Source organism: Cryptomeria japonica, chromosome 2 (assembly GCF_030272615.1).
Source record: "Cryptomeria japonica chromosome 2, Sugi_1.0, whole genome shotgun sequence".
Taxonomy (NCBI): Eukaryota; Viridiplantae; Streptophyta; class Pinopsida; order Cupressales; family Cupressaceae; genus Cryptomeria; species Cryptomeria japonica.
In genome coordinates, this window is record NC_081406.1 from 331720518 (window position 1) to 331741679 (window position 21162).

The window sequence follows — 21162 nt, forward strand, 5'->3', positions numbered from 1 at the left end:
AAAACTACTCAAGAATCTAAGTCTCCAAAAATGGAGAGTGGGTGATCAAACTTCTCCCTCCCAAACTATTCCCTAAGAAGACACTCCTCACTCTTTCCAACCCTCTTGGGAAGGGTGAAGGACGTTCATAGGTTGGTCTTCCCAACACCTTACAAACTCTCTAGCCAAGGCACCTCAAAAATGTAAAATGAATGAGGAAGAGCAATGTCACTCATGAGGAGGGTTTTCTAACCTAGGTAGGCTCCTCAAAAGTTGAAATTCAGTCAACTTGGACAACTTAACTTTTGGGGTGACTAAACAGTCCCTAGGGAGTGGACACATGGCTAAATTTGGCCTTCATCCATAGGTACATCATATGGCCCACTAAAAATGCCCCTAACTTGACCCTAGGAGTTAGTTTAACCCTCTAGAAACTCACCCAAAGTTTACCTACGGGTCAACCCTGAGTTGACCTTTCTAATGGCTCCCTATCCAAGACTTTCTTGGGACCATACTAGGATAATTGAAAAATGCATTGGTAAAACACTTTTCCTCCCAAGGGACATGTCATTGCCAACTCACTTTACAACACATGTGTCAAGTGACACCACAAAAGAATTACACATCACTAAAATACACATGGCAATGTCCCTTTTTTGGAATTTATAAATTAAACAAATTCCAAATTAAACACATATCCAAGCATAACATTTACAAATTAAAACACATTTACAAACGAGGTGTTGTCTCTCCAAATAGACAACCCTTGGCTTCACAAACATACATAGGTCTAGGCTTGATTCTCCGAATAGTTTCCATGGTCACATTGAATAATTTTTCTGCACATCTCACTTTGCACATTAGTAATTTCCAAAAATCACATATAATATTATCATATGAAAAGAATACAATTCAGACATTGCATGCAATTTCAATTATAATAATCAAGTTTCCAATTATCTAATAACATCCACATAAAAAAAATCTACTAAATGACATCATCATAATCATCATGGAATTAAATCATTTATAGAGCATGCATCCATAATTTCTAGCATCAAAATAAAGTACTGCAAATCAAAGTAAATGACATAATCATATCAATGTTATCCAAAAAACTGGATCATATAAAATCTATGTCCATAATGTATCAAAATATAGTATCAATAATAGGTCCAACATGAACATAACTGAAATGCTATGAAGGCTCGGGGTAGGGCCTCACATTTCCCCTAGATTAGCTTTCCTAGAATTTATGTGGTAGTTCATGTGGATGGAGAAACAAATTATGGAAAAGGATAGAAAAGTTACCCATGTGCCATGATGCACAAGATTTATTGATTTTGCAATTGGATGTGACAAATTGGAACGAGTCCAACGCCACATCAAAACCATGCACAATCCATGATGTGCCAAAATAAGAGTTTTTGATCCTAAAAAAATATATTGATACATTGAATGAAAAGTTAAAAAGGGGTCATTATTTTCATGAAATTTACTACGAAGAAGATGTAGTTATAAATTTCCCTTGAATACACTAGAATCATTGCAAAGGAGGGAAAACTGGGCAATAATTCTACTACTTGAAGCAAAAAGAAAGAAGTCAAAACCAAATTTCATTGGTTATTATTCTAAGGGAACAAATGAGATAAAAAGGATAAGCATCATGTTTGATAATTTTGAAAAAAATAATGGAGATGCTCCATCCATAATGGAATAAAGACCAAAATATCAACCCTCAAATTTTCAAGCCTATGAAGCAATAGGAATTTTTATTGTCAAATCAATGGTTCAAGTAGCACAAGAGCCGCCACAAAAGAGGCAATGGGTTGACGACCAACATCCCTTAGTGCCTTATGCAGAAATTGAAGAGTAGATGGGAGACCAAAGAAGTTGCACTGTGAAATGGATTTACAAGAAGAGGCTGATCAATGTTTGTCATCACCGCCAAGAGAGGATGTTACAACACAAGTGCCACCAGACTAAGTAGACATGCATAAAACTACCTCTACTAACCAAGTGGATGATGAAAAGATGATAGCAACTCACAAATTTATGGAAGATTATGACTTTATCAAAATTCTAGAATTCAAGAACTTTTGGCTAAAAATGAAAATGAAGGAATTTGAGCATGAAGAGATGGTTTCCACTACATTCAATGAACCTTGACAACATTGATATAAGACCAAATGAAAGAAGGAAGATGGTTCAAGAGAGTGGCATGCTACTAGTTCCAAATTGGAATTTGGAAGAAATGTTCTTGCTTGATTAGATAAGGAAAAAAGATGATTCATTGTTTGCTGGAAAATTTGATAATGAAAATGGTGCTAAAGGGGCAGGGTATCACCCTAGGCTCAATTCATTAGCTCAATGGGCCAAGGCTCTGATGACAGGAAAGCCAAAGTTGTTACATGGTGTTGAAGAGACAAAGGATAATGTAGTTATTTGAACACTAAAAGATACACCGACTTTGGAGGATACCACCATCACTTTGCATTCATCAATGTTTTCCCAAGCTACAACAGAGAACCGAGACAAATAATTGGATATAATAAATAAAGATCAAGTTCTATTGAATGAGGCATACAACAAATTATATATGGATTATGTGTGGTTGGAAAATTCTATGAGAAATGAGAATAAGGATCATCCTCCAATTCCTTCAAGTGCAATGGTTGTTTATCAACCCCCTACTACAACAAGAGATGCTTCCCCTACAGATGATATAGCAAAGTTTGAGGCAAAATTTAAGGATTATGCAGGAAGAATGGAGTCTTTGGAGGAGTTACTACTCAAAGCTAGAGGGATGGTCAAAGATAAATCTTTGGAGGGTATGAAAAGTATTATCAAGTATATGCTCCAAAAAGTTATAAGCAAGATAGAAGATCTATACAATTATTATCAATCTTTGTTACAGGCTACACAAAAATACAAAGACATATTTCCTATTCTGAAGCCTATGTACGAAATGTGGCAACCAAAAATGCATCAATTTGTAATATTGGTTTTATCCACACAACACTTACTTTATGCCCCCCTTCAAAAAATCCCATGGATAAAATGATTAGGATGTTGATTGATGAAGTTCAATTTGTAGAGGTGAAAGAGAAAACAATTAAATAGAAAATTGATTTCTTTTAGTCACTACACCATTGGTCAAATACTAATCTATTCCATGAGAAGAAAGAAATAAAGGGCTCAGAAGAACGGAAAAGAGAATTGATGTGTGTGCCCATAGTACTGCTGACAATTGATGATGGCAATAAATTGCAAATGTCAACCTTCCACACTGTCTTGGATAGGATTATTATAGTTGATGTTGGATATGCAAAATTCATAATAGATACTAATGTCATACTGGATAGAAAATGCAAAGAAAGTCCAACCCATGTGCAACATTTATAGAAATATTAGTGGCCATTATAGATTTAAATAGTGTAGTGGCAACAATAATAGTGTTATTCAAGAGTAGAATAGGCATTTCATGATAGGAGATGAACAAGTTCTACAATCTCAACTATATTTCAGTTATTTAAATAAGGTCCTTGCCAAATCCAAGATATGATCATGGGTACCTTACACTTATCAAATAAAAATGAATGTACTTTGATGTGTAGATTAATCAGTTATCAAATTTTGGTGCCTTGGTATTCAAATTTTCAATTGCCACTTGTTAGTTTCCAATTAATTTGTTTTCTTCAATAGTTTCCAATTCAAAAGACTCCAAGTCATCAAGAAGTAGTTCAAGGGAATCATCTCACCACCAAAAGATTGCATTTTCATAACAAGTAGAGTTTCCCTCCTTCGAGTGCAAATATTTTTTGTCTTTTATGCAATATAAAGATGCCTTGGGCATATTCTCTAATTGTCTAATGAAATTTTGACAAATGTACAAATGATCCAAAGCTTGCGTTCTCCCTTGCTTTTCTATAAAAGGGAATTGAAGATCATTTGTACAAGTTATGAAATGTTGTTTTGGATGGGTAGGTAATGTAGTGTGTCTAATTTCTAGAGTAGAATTTTTTTTTTATAGAGATTTTTGTATCTATGAAATTGTGTCAATCATATTGAGAAATTAAATGAAAAATGCTTCATATTGTCTCTTATTTATATTCTCTCATTTCAAATGAATTAATATATCAAAGATATTTTGATTTGTCTTTGCAATCTTATTGTGAATGTGTAGTATCTTTTATGAGTTTATTTTAAGGAAATAATTAAATTCTATAAGCATGCTACTATGAATTTGAGAATGCAATAGTGATCAATAAGTAGAGCCTTGAATGTGTTACAGTCAAACATTAATGTAATGCATGAATATTAAGGTTTAAGTGGTTTTATTTAAATATGTTTCATAGGTATGAAAATATTCTATTAATGAACCCCATTACCCTAGGATTTAGGCACTGATCAATCTAGGAGCTCAAATTTATTTCATAAATAATTCTCATAATCAAATCTATTTTAATTTCATGTTCTTAGGTGTAGTTCAGTGTAGGATTTGTTCTCAATTGTGCAAATATATATAAATAACCACGAGTAAAGCCAATTCAAGGTTAAGTGTTAAGGCCATGGTTGAAATCCATTGAGAACCATCTGCTTAGTTACAACATTTCTCAATAACTATTTTAGATCCTTAAATATTGTAAAGGGCGACCCCCTTAGGTCTAGTAGAGCCTAAAGTGGAGAGGATTGCAACCTTTGTGGTTGAATCCTATTCCTTGGTCGGTGATCTAGGGATATGTTAATTGAATTTGGCTAGCTCATAGGAATTCTTAGGCAATCAATTGGAGTAACCAACAAAACACAAAGCATGACCTCTAGGACTTGTACGAATCCTCAAAACTTACTAGGATTCATGTTGCAGAGGGAGTCACATAGTTCTAGAAAGTCATGTTTGCTAGAAATTGACACTCTATTGGTTGGTTTCATTATGTTTTCATTGATGGTAACATGATTTTGGGTTCCAACTTCATATGGTGTACCGACAGGCACTTCGCATACTCTACACCGACACTGGCATTGACTTGATAGAAGATTTCTTTGGTCACCGACAATGCAGGCCGACATGGTATAACAAAGGTCATCAGTATTGGATGCCGACACATCTTGGATCCAGCATCGGCAAATTGTTTTAATGCTTATTCATTTATGTTATCTGGCCGACATGTAATATGATAATGTATATATCTTTGTAAGCCGACATAAGGCATAAAATTTGTATAGGGTATATAGGTCAGTTTAATAGACCATTTTGTAATATGGAAGATATAGATATAGATATGAGAATGGACATGGAAATGTAATAAAATGCGAAATCATTCTAAGAGATTATGTATGTGAGGAATTAATTGTAAGGTTTATTCCGGTACAGAGGTTTAGGGTTTTGACTGGAATAGACAAAGCTTAAACAGTAATTGTATTCTGGCATAGGAGATTCTATATTAAGAAGTTCATACATCTTCGGATTGTTGTCTGGAATGTTATGTAGTCAATGAGGCTCTTATTGTGATTGAGCAGTGTGCTCAGGCTGTAAGCCTTTCTACAAGTGCGGGCCCATCATATATTGTAATATCTCTTCATATGGCCAGTGAATTGATATTGTGGGTCACAAATCCCACTGTGGTTTTTCCTCTTTGAGGTTTTCCATGTATAAATCTGTGTTATGTTTCTCATTTATGTGTTTGGCTTATTGGTTGTATTGCTTCTTTCAATTCTATTTATACCGGTATACCAGTTAGTGTATGAATGTTTTGTTAAGATTAAAATCTACTATTATGGTATAACACTGATTCAACCCCCCCTCTCAGTGTTATTTGTTTCCAACAATTGGTATCAGAGCCTTGTTCCTCAGAGGAAGTTTAACAACTTGAGGAAGATTCTGAAACCAGAATCATTGAATATGGCTTTGGAGAATCAACTTAAGATGGCACTTGAGGATTATGATGTTGAAAGATTGAAGAATTTAAAGCTACAAGATGAGTTGAATTCTGCAAAGGAATTCATTCTCCTACAAGAGATACTATCATCTGTTCAACCTAGGAGGAAGGAAATTTTGCAAAATCAGGATGATGAGAATGCACTTAAGGAACAATGTCAGAAATTGAGTCAGGAGAACATGGTTATAAAGAATGAAATGCAAACTATGACTATGAGGATGTCTAAGGAGATCGAGGACATAAAGAAAAAGGAAGAAAGTCTTGTTGTATCCCTGAAGAACAAATTTGAAGGATTTGGTAGGTCGACTCATGAAAATGAGATGTTGAGGACTAATCTGGTACAATCCTAGAGCAATAAGCAATAGCTTGAGAGACAAATGATGATACTAAGAGAAGACTTAACTGCTGCAAGTGAGTACAAAAAAAAATTCAAAATCAGCTCAACACAACTTGATGACTTATTGAAGAGACAAAGGCAGATTGGAGATTCCAATGGACTTGGATTTGAGCAAGGACAGAGTTCTAGTATTGCTAATGATGATCAAAACCATAAGGTATTGGTAAGACAATTCAATTCTTATAAATTCAATGGTAGATGTTTTGTTTGCAATAAATTTGGTCATATGGCTAGGCAATGTAGAAACAGAGCAAATCAGAACCTTGATTTTGCTCCTGGTAAATGTTTCTAAATGCAATAAGTTTGGTCATAAGACAAAAGATTGCAAAATGAATGTAAAATGCTATGCTTGTGGAAAATTTGGATATATGGCTAATCAGTACAGGTCAAGAAATTTCACTAGTTTTAGCAAAGCAATTCAAAAGAACAATGTTACATGTTATGCATGCAATGAAGTTGGACATATTGCTAAGTTCTATAGAATCAAAAATCCACTGGTAGGCAATGGAGGATAAAATGAAAAAGGCAAAGAGAAGGTTAGTGAAATCCGACATGATCACACTCAGAGATGGGTTAGGAAGACTGAAGAGAAATCATTAGATGGGAATGTCCCGGTTACCTATCCAATAGAAGAGGCTGCTCCTGCACCAACAATGAGCTCATCCGGTAACTAAGGCAAATGTCTTAGGGGTAGGTAAATTTCATGAAAGATGATGCATATGCCCCAGGAAGAGATTCTGGAAGATGTTCCAGATATTGGAGAGGATTATTCGACATTGATATGTTTAGAGTGAGATCTAGTATCTTTCACTGGCAGTCATTTATGTCAACAGAAGATTAGGGTTTTCTCGATGGATAAAAGGTCAAATACACTTTATTGTTAATAACCCAGCATTCAGAACGATTTCAGAGTGATTCAGAGCGACTTAGTGCAATCAGAAGCTATTCAGAGGCAATCAAATTTCTTCTCAAGTGACCACACCAACGTCTGGAAGGATTTGTTGAAGGTTTTCACCGGCAATGATCTAAAGGTATTTTTATTGAATCATGGAAGTGAGATCATCTTTTGTTCCTATTTTTGTTGTAAATCCAACTGTAGTGGAGGTTAAGGACCTCCCTAGGACAATTTTCAAATGGTATCCACATGTGGCTACCAAGGAAGATTCAGTTGGAGCATTTTCTTGTGTTCCAGATGGAGTGGTATATGTAGAAGATGTTAGGGCCTACATTCATTGTCATATAGAGGACTTAGGCACTTCATAGATCAAAGGGATGTATATGAATGAACTCATGGGAGAATTTGGTAAGCTTAAACTGACATATCAACATATTGAAGATCTAGGGTTCACAGATATTCTAGATATTCCGGAGTTCGAGGATGAGATAGTCAGATATGTATAAAGAAGAGTACACGGGGAATTTATATGGTTGGACAGACCCTATAAAATCACTAAGGAAGCCATTTGGGCAATTACTGGCTTGTCATCGACAGGGCAACATCCAGATAAGAAAGTTTCAAATGACTTTGTGAGGAAGATCACCGATGCCACATCAGACAAGAGATCAATGAAGGTGAGAACTATCACCAACACCGACATCAAGTTTGGCAACATGGTTATAGGCTACAAGGTAACTCAGTCTAACCGACTGAATTCAATTTCAAGTTCATGTATTTTGGCCGCATATAGGATGATGAGGGATAATATAAAGTTAGATCTTTGTGGTTGGATACTTGAAGAGTTATTGATCAACTTAGGGAAGATTAAAGGTGAGAAGAAGGGCACCTTCTGGTATGGAAACTTGTTAGTCTACTTAATGTTATACTTTTTGAATGATACTCCCGGTTCTAGTAGGAAGCAATGGGATTTTGATATCCTGGTAGGAAGACAACTTAAACAATCAATTGGTGCATTGGGAAGTCTTAGAGATGATAAGGTATGGGGTTAATTCAAGGATTTTAAAAAATCTACGAGGTCTAGAATAAGAGTACCGGAGCATTTAGTAGAGAAATAGTCTATCGACATATGTTTCATGGTTAAGAAAGATGAGACCCTCATGGAGGCAGTCAAGCCCTAGAAGATTTGGATAGCAAAAATGGGCTATGAGGTAGATGCATTAATTCTTGATGCATATGCAAAAATTCTACTTGATGTAGAAATAGATGAAGCAGAGAAGCCCCGTGGAACTGCTCAACAGAAGACTCTTGAGGTTGAAACTAAGTTCAACCGGAAGAAAAGGGAAAAACAAGAAGGTAAGGCAAGAAAATTTGTACAGGAGGTTTCAAAAGACATTAAGGCACTCATTGATGTTTCCCCGAAGAAAGGGAGAAAGAGGAAGGATCCAATAGTTCACATTGAACTTGTGACTGTAGATGCTGAGTCAGAAGATAACACACCATTAGCTTTGAAAAGGGTTCTGAGGAAGAAACTGGAAGAACCTAAAGTGGAAGCAAAGAAACAACCGGTTAGGAAGGTCACCGTCAAGTTACCGACATAGAAGCAAGAACCTAAGGCCACACCATCAACTGCATCTGGTACTGCTAGGAGGAGGAAGAAAAGTGACATTGATTTGGCACTTGAGACTCGTAATGTAACTATTATTCCATCAAAGACTTGTGCTGAAATTTTTGATGAAATAACTAAGGATGGAATGCTGAAAAATGTTGAGTTTTACTATGATAAATTAGAAGTTGATGAATAGAGAGAGGTAGAGGAAGCAATCCTTCTATATTTAGATATTTATAAGAAAGCATTAATTGAGATAGAAAATCAAATACTGATAGAGTTATATAACATGTTAGATGCTAGAAGGTTATCTGCAATGCAAGAAGATAAACACATCAAGATGCGGGAACTTTTAACTATCTATGTTACTATAGCTCCATATGAGATGGAGAAGACAATAGAGGCTATAGATAGGAAGGTTTTTAACATCAAACACAAAATAATGAGCCCGATGTTAGGGAGAATGAATGAAGTAATAAAGGAGACTCAAAAGGCTTGGATTAAATTTTTGGGAGAACACAGAGGATTCTTTACTTCACCGGAGATCGAAACCGAGACTGTAGATACACTGGTTGAAGGGAAACGTAAAAGAATTATGGGTACTCCACCCACAGTTTTGAAGAATATCAAGATAGTGGAAATTGAGCCACCGGTTAACACAAATGTATAGACACATACTAAGACACCGATTATTACTGAGAATATTGTACATGATACTAACATTGAGGATACTTGTCCTCTAGATACTAATGTACAGGTTGAGGATAATGTTCCTAGAGAGGAATCGACAGTTTCACATACTGCACCAAGTGACAAAGCCACCAATGCAAGTGAGGAGGCAATAAAAGAAAAATCACCAGAGAAAACAGGGGAATCCGGTAAGGTACCAGTTGGGAGCCCATCATTGTTGACAATTGACACTTATCAATTTGAAAAGAAATCCATCATGGAGATGAGTCCCACAGAGCTGATGATGATGGTTGGTCAAAAACTAATGAAGGAGGGATCCACAGACAAGGGGATAATAAATCAGTCAATAACAATTTTGCACAGATTGGTCGCAGACTGTAAGATTGAGAATGAAGCGAGCCCTTCCAGAAAGCTTAAGGTAATAGCATAACACATCTCAAAAGAATTTCAATCATTACAATAGATCTCAAACTAACAAGAACTTGAAAGATTCACTCTGGCTAAGGGAGCAGCTTTTGATCAGATCATTGAGACAGAGAAGAGGAAGATTGAGGAGAAAATTATTCTAATTGAAAATGATTTGAAACAGTGTACTAACATATACAAGGTATGTTGCAATATAGGGATTCTTACAACAAATGTAGATAAGAAGATAAAGGAGATACAAGAGAAGATTGATAATATTGCTAACTCTTTTGACGGACTAACTTCACTGACAACATCAATTGATGGACAAATTTTGACTTTGGAGAACCAAATTTATTCTCTTGAAAAGGAAAGAGATAAGATCATTCGGAGAGCCAAAAGTCTCAGAGGTTTGGTGAGTCCAAGATTGGATTCACTTTGTGTACATAAGAGGGAATGCATGGATATGCTAGGAAAGACCACACCGAAAGAAGTCACTGAGAAATAATGTCTTGCATATTTATTGAGTGGACTTGTATCCATCTCCAACACATTCAAAACCAGCTAGGATACTTATGTGGAGTTACTGGAGAAAGCTTATCTGAAAATATTAAAATTGGTCAAGCTCCGGTAAGACATTTTTGGAGGTATTCAGTGTACAGTTATTATTCTTTGACATTCTTTTTACAAGTTTTGAGCATTGATGTCAAAGGGGGAGTAGTATACCTGTGAAAAATAATGAAGAGTTGCATACATTAGGGGGAGTTACTGAGTTTTTGGAATTTTGGAATATTGGAGTATTTTGCATATTCAACTCAGGGGGAGCAGGGCAGGATGAAACCAACAGTTGAAACCATGACCATTTTTCACATGAGTGTTGCCATCAATTACAAAGGGGGAGATTGTTGGAAATTGACACTCTATTGGTTGGTTTCATTATGTTGTCATTGATGGCAACATGATTTTGGGTTCCTGCTTCATATGGTGTAGCGAGAGGCACTTCATAGACTCTACACTGACACCGGCACCGACAGGATAGAAGATTTATTTGGTCACCGGCAATGCAGGCCGACATGGTATAGCAAAGGTCATCGGTATTGGAGGCTGACACATCTTGGATCCGACATTGGCAAATTGTTTTAATGCTTGTTCATTTATGTTATCTGGTTGCCATGTAATATGATATTGTATATATCTTTGTAAGCCGACATAAGGCATACAAGTCATATAGGGTATATAGGTCAGTTTAATAAATCATTTTGTAATATGGAAGATAAGGATATAGATGTGAGAATGGACATGGAAATGTAATAAAATGCGAAATAATTCTGAGAGAATATGTATGTGAGGAATTCATTGTAAGGGTTATTTCGGTATAGAGGTTTAGGGTTTTAACTGAAACAAATAGAGCTTAAACCAGAACTGTATTCTGGCATAGGAGATGCTATATTAAGCAGTTTGTAATTCTCCGGATTGTTGTCTGGAATTTTATGTAGTCAGTGAGGCTCTTATTGTGATTGAGTAGTGTGCTCTAGGCTGTAAGCCTTCCTACAAGTGCAGGCCCATCATATATTGTAATATCTCTTCATATGGCCAGTGAATTGATATTGTGGGTCACAAATCCCACTGTGGTTTTTCCTCTTTGAGGTTTTCCACGTATAAATTTGTGTGTTATGTTTCTCATTTATGTGTTTGGCTTATTGGTTGCATTACTTCTTTCAATACTGTTTATACCGGTATACCGATTGGTGTATGAATGTTTTGTTAAGATTAATTCTACTATTCCGGTATAACACTGATTAACCCCCCCACCCCTCTCAGTGTTATTGGTTTCCAACAATGTTACACTAGGTGACTCATGCTAAGGTGAGGGACTCACTTAAGTCTAACAAGTGTGTTATGCTAGGTGAGCTTTATGCCAATGGAGATTAAAAATCAGAACCTTTGTTAGGTAATCTAAATATGAGATTGCAAGATGGGTGTTACAGTGACACCAAGCAATCTTTTTTATATATCTAACTACAAAATGGGTGTTGTAGTGAAACTAAGAAAATCATGGTGTGTGATCAAAGTGTAAAAACTAATATCATGTTGTGTGCACAAAGTGAAACACATAGTGGGGTGTATGCCCCCATGTTAAAGTGATTGTGTATGCCAATCAGGACAAAATCCTTTGAAATGGCATATAACTAAAGAGAAGCACGTCACCACAGTGAAATACTGCCAAACATATGCAAGTGAAAGGCAAAAGTCATAAAACATGTAAGAGCACATAGGGATCCATGATCTAGGGTCAGTATGTGTATTAGATAAATCATGTGTATCAATATGAAAGCAATGGAACTACACACACAATAGAAGAAGAGCACATAAGATGAACAAAATTTCTTTTTGGGTCAACATGGAAGAGACCAAAAAGAGATCCAAAAAGACTCAACGCATTACATCATCACTAAAAAACAACACAAAATCACATTTATCCTTAACACACATTTGCAACACAACATGCATATGACATATAGAAGGATCAAGATGCAAATAGAGGAAACCACAAAAGGATCAATCTCTTTGTATCCTTGTGCCAATGGAGCCTTAAGAGTCATCCAAAGAGTGTCTAACAAACAAAAGATGTGCCAAGCAAAACATTATGAGAAATTAGATTACATGTAAAAAAAAGCACAAAAACAAAGTGTTACTTCATGAATGAGCTAGTCTGGCAAATCATCTACCTCCCAATCTTCATCATCATTATATAGAGAGGGTGGACAAGATGCTAAAGGAAATACAATAAGTACAATAGATGGAGCTATGTCTAATGCCAAACCTAGACCATTCTATAATGATTGATTAGTATGTGTGTCACTAGTATCTAAAGTTAGTGCTTTTGAAAACATCAAGGATAATTCATTATCATTTTCAATAGTTTCAACCATCTTATTAGAATCATTGTCCAACTTGATCACTATAGGTGATTTGATAGATCAAGGAGAATAATCCCTTGGAATTGACAACTTTAGCTTTAAACAAGGTTGGGTAAGGTAAGGTTACTCTCTAGAGGTGAGTGATGATAACAAAGGTTGAGGAGGTGGGACCAAATCAACATCTGACCACTTAGGCGAAGACTCACTTCTTGTAGTAAGCTCACGAGCCTTAGCATGACATCTTCATTAGAATTATCTCACACTATGATTTCATTGGTTTTGATTCAAATATTTTCTAGGAGGTTGGGATCACTCAGAAGGAGGAACATAAGGAACCTCTGAAGGTCGAGAGATAGGAGTGTTAGATGGTCTCGAGCGTTTGTGTCTTTGTCCTTTATAAGATACTGGAGGTGGAACCACAACTTATATGCTAGGAACTTTAGGAGGGGGGAGGAATCTTAGTCTAGGATGTGGTTCACTCATTACCTGTGGGGTAGGAAGAGCTACTTCTATATCCATTTACGTCAAAGGATCCTTAGGTGTAGTAGTCAAAGTGGGTCCCAAAGGATTACCTAAGAATAACTCAGCTATTATCTTGACTTTAAACATATGGTAGATAGGAATAGGACATCTTCACAAGGTTTGGTTGGTTGAGGTTGTTGAGGCTAAAAGTAATCGAGTGTCAAATTTCATGTCTAGATAAGGGCTAGAAGCCACTATGATGTATTGTTTCACTTATCCTTCAAATAGGAACTTTAAACACTTATGGATTATGGAAGGGATTACCTTTATGGAAATGATCCAAGAATGACCCAACTTCACACAAAATTGGTCCCAAATAGGGATAATGGTAAAAGGAACATCTATGCATTTAGATCCAACTTCAACTGGAATAGTGATGGAACTAATGGTGGGACAAATGAAACCATCATTCACCTTAATCAAGGCTTGAAAATTATTGTAAGTGTCTTGATAATTAAATATATGTAAAGATATTATTTTGCAACCACATTCACCATACATATTGGATCATATTGGATCAATAAGCACCCCTCGTGTGGGTTTTTCATTAATCATAGCAGTAATGTACACTGGTCCATCCAGTACATTTTTAAGATATCACTTGAAGTAAAGGTGATATCATGTTCTATTTTAGACTTAGGTTTCTCTTGTTCTATCATATTCACAAAATTGTTAATTTGGCTGGATTGGTCACTAAATATTAGACTCAACAAAATTTGTAGAATGAGACAAAAGATTAATCAAGATTTGCAAGTTTTGATTAGGTGGTACTACAGATCATTTTAATTTGACTTTACTTAAACCGACATAAGATAATTATGGCTCATTTTTGTATTGGAATCTCTGATAGTATTTTGTGCAAGCACGACACTATATTGGTCGAATCTTCATTTGTGCAGAATGGTTGTCTGATCGACCTGTGCAACTTCTTCGTTGTCCGTGGATCGGGTGCTTGCTGGACTGGGCGTATTTGGTTTTGCAGTAGCTATTGGCTCAACATTCTATACTATATTGGCACCGATTACCACATAATAAATACATAAAATTACAATGTATAACAATTTATTTAAATACACGTCTATAATTAAATTAATGATCAATATATAAATTTAAAATGTATAATAATTTTTAATAATTTATTAATTAATTTATTTTTAAATTAATCATAAATTTAGCACATTTCCTTTGTTTCACTATTCCTTCTCTCTATCTTTGATGAAGATTATTAATAATCTTTTAAATGATCAAACTATCACAAAATTTTAATTTTATAACAACATTTTAACTTTATAACAGTGGTGATATCTGTTTCTCTTCTCAATAATAAAATGTATGTCAACCATACATGGATATCACTTTTTGGATCAAATTTGCAAAATTGTGTGTAAAAAACTTGAAATTGTTCCTTTTTTCTTAATATAAATTTGTATTTAATTAATTAAATATAATTAAAAAATAATATATTTTTTAAATATAATCATTGTTTTTTCTCAAATACTATATTCATAAAAAAATAGAATGTAAAATATTTATAATTTATTAAAATTAATATATGTAAAATGATATTCAAAATTTTTACTTGATCACATTTATGACATATTTTAATTCAAAATGTAAGTTTTAATGAAATTCAGAGAAAATATGGCTTATGCCATTAGTTTCAAAGCTTAATTTTATGAATGGAGCATTGTTTAGATTCTTTATTTTCAATTCTATTATAAAAATTTTTACTTGTTCACATCAATTTAAAATGTATGTTACAATCAAATTTAGATTTTTTTTATTATTTAAATTTTTTATATTCTATTTTATATATTTTCTCGTTTAAAACATTGTATTTATCTTCTGTAATTAATAAAAATTATGATGAAGTGTATATTTATCATGCAAGAAAAAAAAAATCTTATAATCAGCATAACATGGTTATGAGACTTTTGCTGAAACAACAAAAGTTACCTTAGATGTTAATAAAAATCTCAAAGAACAAGTCCAACCCAAAAGGAGAAGATAAGAAGCATGTGAAGTGAGTAGCTCGTGAGTCTAACTAAATCGTAATAATGTGGTTTTAGATAGTTCTAAATTTTATCAACCATCAAAATAATAATTAAAACTAGATTTAAGAAAAGAAATAAAGAAAATTTTAAATTACTCTCAATAATAGATAATGAAGCATATACAAATAAACTAGAAATTGCACCTTAGTGTGCAATGTGTATGTTGAATCGTTGTGAAAGGTCAATTAGAAAATATTTTGGTCTAGTTTTTGCATACATTTTTGTAGTATGTGAGGTTAGGCCATTTAGCAAATGATATTATTTGTACAACACATATCTGAATGGAGAAGTGATAGCTTCAAATCAATTTTGCATTCACTTACATGGATCCAAACATGACTAAAATTTAAACTCTAAATCATGGAGATCATCACATTTCATTACGAGTAGGATCATGTTATGTTTGCAATAGGTAGAGAGGGAGAGAGAGGAATAGAAAGAGAGAGGGGGGGAGAGAGAGAGATGGAGATGGATAAGGATATAGAGTTAATAAATAGAGATAGAGAGGAAGATGCAGATGGAGGCAGGGATAACTTTAAGAAAGTACCCCTCGAGCAAAACTGTAAAACCCTGGCGAATCAAGCGTTATTTTGGGGGGGGGGGGAATTTTCATATTGAAGGTGAAATTTTTTTTCAAAGTAGAAATTTTTTTTTATTTTGTATTGGCAATTTTTTTTCTAGTGTACAAAAATTCCATAAAATTTCGGCGAATAATACCTTGTTTTGTGGGGAAAATATATATTGTAGGAGGCAAATGTTTTTCATTTAAAGGAACAAATATATAAGCGTATGGGTGAAAATTTTTACTCCGAAGGAAAAATTATTTAAGTGTATTGGCGATTTTTATCCACTGTTTGAAAATTATTTAATTTGTTTGGCTAATATTTCGTTATTTATGGAAAAATATATATTTTATCGGCGATTTCATGAATTCATTGTCATTAATAGATAAGGAACATCACATCACATCACATCACATCACATCACATTGAGTCCGGACTTTGCACGATGTATCGATAAGCGTGGCCTCTTTGACACGTCACACGTACCTAAAATCCATCAATGGTTTTAAACCGTTCGATGATTGTAGATCTATGGCTGAAATTTTATTTCGGCCCAAATTTTTGAATAGAATGTAGTTCTCCAAAAAGTGCCCAGAATGGAATTGGATTCAATAGACACGTATCAAATGTCATGGTTGATAATGTTGGTCATTTAATATATGTCTAGTCACTAACTGCAATCCACTCCGTCCCCACAACTTCCAGTATGGTATTTGGTAGTAGTTTATAGCTGTTTCCAATTTCACACACTTGTGCAATTATGGGAAAGATTTGCAGAGATATAGGAAAGATTTAAAAAAAATTAAAAAAATTAATACGGTTAGAGAAGGAATTAGTACAATCAAGAGCTTCAGCTATTTAGAGATGATCTCTACTTCTTTCATCTTCAATTAGCCTTTGGAAGATAAATCACCGGAGCTCACAGTATTTAAATTATGCCTCTGGTTTAGGTCTATAGACTCAGGCTGTATAATTTGGTATTTTGATTTCTCAAGATGGACACTCCTATCCGCTTGAGAAACATTTATGCAGAGGACCAGAGCGCCTTTTTGGGCTCCGTTAGAGACCCAACCCTCCAATCAGTTTGTAAGGAGGTTGGGATGTTCACTAATGAGGCCATGAGGATGGTGCTGGGTAGAGAGTTTCTGCGTAATGAAAATAGATACCATGTTAACACGGACGTTACGTCCCAGTTCTTGGCGTCTCTTCTGGACCTCGGAGGAGACAAGGTGGATATGTTGATGCTGTTAAGGAAGGTGTTTAAATAAGACTTCCTTGGAGATGATGTTACTATTGTTGTCTTTGCAGAAGTAGGGGTGGGGATCCCTTGGGTGAATGAATTAACCAAGCTTCTCCTCCCTGATCAAACAGTGGCCAGGCAATCATTTCTTTTAAACCTAAATGCGAAGCAGTTGACACATCATAGGAAATGGGCATGGATTGGTAGGGAATTTCTCCAGAAATGGTTCCTCTTGGATGACTTTTGAGACTACAATTGACTTGAAGAATTCTCACAGCTTATAATATCTGAAGAATTCTACATAGAGGGAGGACAAGATTCTTAGGGTAAACCATGAATGTGTCCATTGCCTATGCCCTAGCCTCGACCCCCTAGTAGTTTTGTTTTTTTGGCTGTTTCCTCGTAACCTCACTCATTTTGGCTTTAATTTTTTTGAGGGACTCCGACATGTAAAAATTATAAATTTGCGAAACATATATATTAATGATAATTTTGCAAATTCCAGTTTGTTTCAATTTGCCTCTTATGGATATCAAAATGCTTTCTATTTCATTTTATTATTTGTTGTTGCCATCATGCCATGGCATGATACTTAGCATAATCATTATTTTTTGAAATAACTTAAATAGTTATCAATTTGTGTGGATATAAGATTTAATTTTCACCATAAAAAAATAGCAGGTCTATTATAATTTCTTCTCTAAAGTTAAAGAACAAACTCAGTGTCACTTCTGAGATGACCTTTTCTAAAAGATATTTGAAGTGCTTGACAAAGAAGTATTTGAAAAAACATAATGTCAGGGATTGGCTGCAAGTGATAGCATCCAATAAGGATTGCAATGTCTATGAGCTGCGTTTTTCTTTTGTCTATGAGCTACGTTATTTCAATATTTTGTTAAACAATGGAAATAAATTTAATACTATGGATTTTTTTATGTAATGTTTCTTCCTCTATATTTAATATATATATATAAAAAATTCAGTTCATTCTATTAATTATTTGTACATTGATTATCATTGATTATAAATATAAAAAGGAGATGTTTATCTTGCGAAAAATAAGTGAATTAAAATTCCAACTTACTTGTAATATTTTCTGCATAATTTCAATATAAAAAAAAGTCCAACTAACTATATACATGTACATTGAACACTGAAAATACATGTCATTAAACATCAACACAAAATAAAGGCTATGGCCCATGGGACGATGATGTGGCATTTGGGTGGAAAAAATCATATGTATAATGGGACCCACGGGAACTGACAACATATATGCAGTGATATTGCCTTCTGGACATATGGTCTGCACATCACTGAAAGTGAATGGTTAACATTTATCCTTTATGCGGCTTTAATGCAGGCTTGTGTAGACGAATTATGCGATTGAACTAGTACATGCAGAGGAATGATGGCAGAGTTTATGATTAATACCATCGACTGCCATCGTTGGATGTCAAAAATTAGAATTGAGTGAGAGGTGTTTAAATCTTGGGTGGATTAGAAGTCTTGGTATCATACTGTTTGCACTTGCAGCATTGTCTTGGGTTTCTTAAGCAGCATGGACACCAATTTATCCTTCCATACTGGTAAGAAATTAGTCCCATTTCTCGGATGATTTACGGACATGAGGCTGAAAGGTTTGTTTTTGTTTAAGGATGAGCGGTTGTACGAGGGTGTGAAAATGCTATTGGGAGAGGAAATTGTCCATGTAGGTCATCGCTACAGGACAAACATGGAGGTATATTCATTGATTGCTGCTTGGGGTTTCCAATTTGAGGACGAGGTGGACAAGGTAAAAAATGCATTGAGAGTTGTAATTGATGGGCACTACCTGTTAAATCTAGATAATGTGTGTGCTTGTGTGGTCCCGAAGGTGGGCATTGTTCCTAAGGTAGGGGTGGCTAGTTTGGTGGCACCGCTACCACTCATTCGATGGGCCAATGATGATTTGAAGGCAAGATGCAGAGCTCTTGCTTGGTGTGGGTGGAAGGCCTTCAAAATGTTTGCAAGGTTGATGCAGTGTGATGAGGTTTTAACGGTCCTTCATGAAGTGGCACGTGCAGAGGTGGGTCGAGAGTTGCGGCCGAGACCCAAGACTACCCAAGCAATGAAGCGGCTCTCAGAATTCTATGATGACCTGGAGTACAAGCCATTTCTGGGTTAATCCTGCTATGGCCGGTGGTGTTTGGTATTGTCTGTTTGTATCTTTTTGTTCCATGTCCATTTTATCCCCATATTTGTATGTATGAGGGGATGTCTACTACAAATTTTGGTACGTCGAATTGGAATTTTGAGGTTTTTGCATGTAGTAGGGTTTTATTTTTTATTGGGAATGGTGGTTTGTGCCCTTGGGGGTGTTTTTTGCGGTGGCAAAACTCTGGTGGTTTTACTATACCACCTATACTTGCATATTTGTAATATTTTATTTCCAAGTAATACAATACAAAAATTATCGGATAAAAAAAATGAAATATCATGCAAGTTTTGAAATTACATATTTAATTCATTATAAATTTATATATTTAATTCATATTCAAATACTATTGATAATGGGATGAACGACAATTGACAATGGATACTGTCGTCTGTTGGATGAGAACGGATCAACGACTTAAGGTGTATTTCGGGTTGAATGTGGGATCTCTAAATTTTTTTGCAAACTTTTACCGAAAACACGTGTCATTGAACACCGACAGGAAAGAAAGGTTATGGCCCATGGGACGATGAAATGTCAAGTGACGTGGCATTTGGGTGGCAAAAATATTTTGTATAATGAGACCCACGACAACTGACAAAGGATACTATCGTCCATTGGATGAGCACATTTCAACGGCATGAGGTGTATTTTGGGCCAAATGTGGGAACGATAATTTTTTTTTGCAAACTTCTAACGAAAGACTTCCATAAACGATAGACATTTAATTAAGTATAGTTAAATTCTAAATTTGTAATTGTATACTTAATTTATAATTGACTGTAATAAGCTCTATTTCAGGCAGAAGTTGAAAAGGATTAAAAAGTCTTCAAAACCGTTCCCGAAAAGTGACTTGAGTCTGGTGACATGGCCGAAAAATGGCAAAAGTCCTGGGACCCACAATAACTGACAACAAATACCATTGTCCATTGGATGATTGCAGATCAATGACCTACGGTAGATTTCGGCCCGAATGTGGGAAGTAAACACATTTTTGAGAACTTGACCCAGAATTGAATGTTTTACATTTACTTAACTAGAATTAAGCTCTATTTTGGGCGAAAGTTGAAAAGGATTAAAAAGACTTAAAAAAAATCCAGAAAAGTGACTCGTCACTCGAGTCTAGTGACATGTCCAATATCCTCAGAATTTAGACTGAATCAATGAATGTTTTGTCCTTCGACGACGAATAGATATTAATAATAATTTATAAAATTACAACAGGACTCTAGAAATTTTGCCCTTTAGGTATTACTTTAGAACTTTTCAGTGTTTTCAAAAAAAGTGACTCATAATTGTATTTAATTTCATGGAAAAACCAGTAAATCCATATATTCAGAAACGACTAGTAGATTGAGGAATGCAATAGAGCCTGTCTGCGCCAATCTAGTGAAATAGAAATTTTGGGTAAAATCTAGAACACCTACATCTTGCGTTTTTTATTTTTTTGAATCTCGTGGTTCAATTTGAGGGTTAGCATTTTCAGGCTTGTATCTAGCATTATTTTGAATTATTAATAGTAACAATGATGGGGATACCGGGAAGCAATAGTTCAATAGGAAGCCAAGCGAATAAAAATATATACCTAACCAAACTGGTTAAAACACTAGGTTTCACTAATGAATACCATGATATTTATGACCCTGCTATCCATAGTGAAAAGTGTATCGTAGAAATTAGATATGCATTGTCTAATAAAGTGGTAGATCCAAGCAAAGCAAAATTTACTGTTTTCAACACAATGTTAAAAC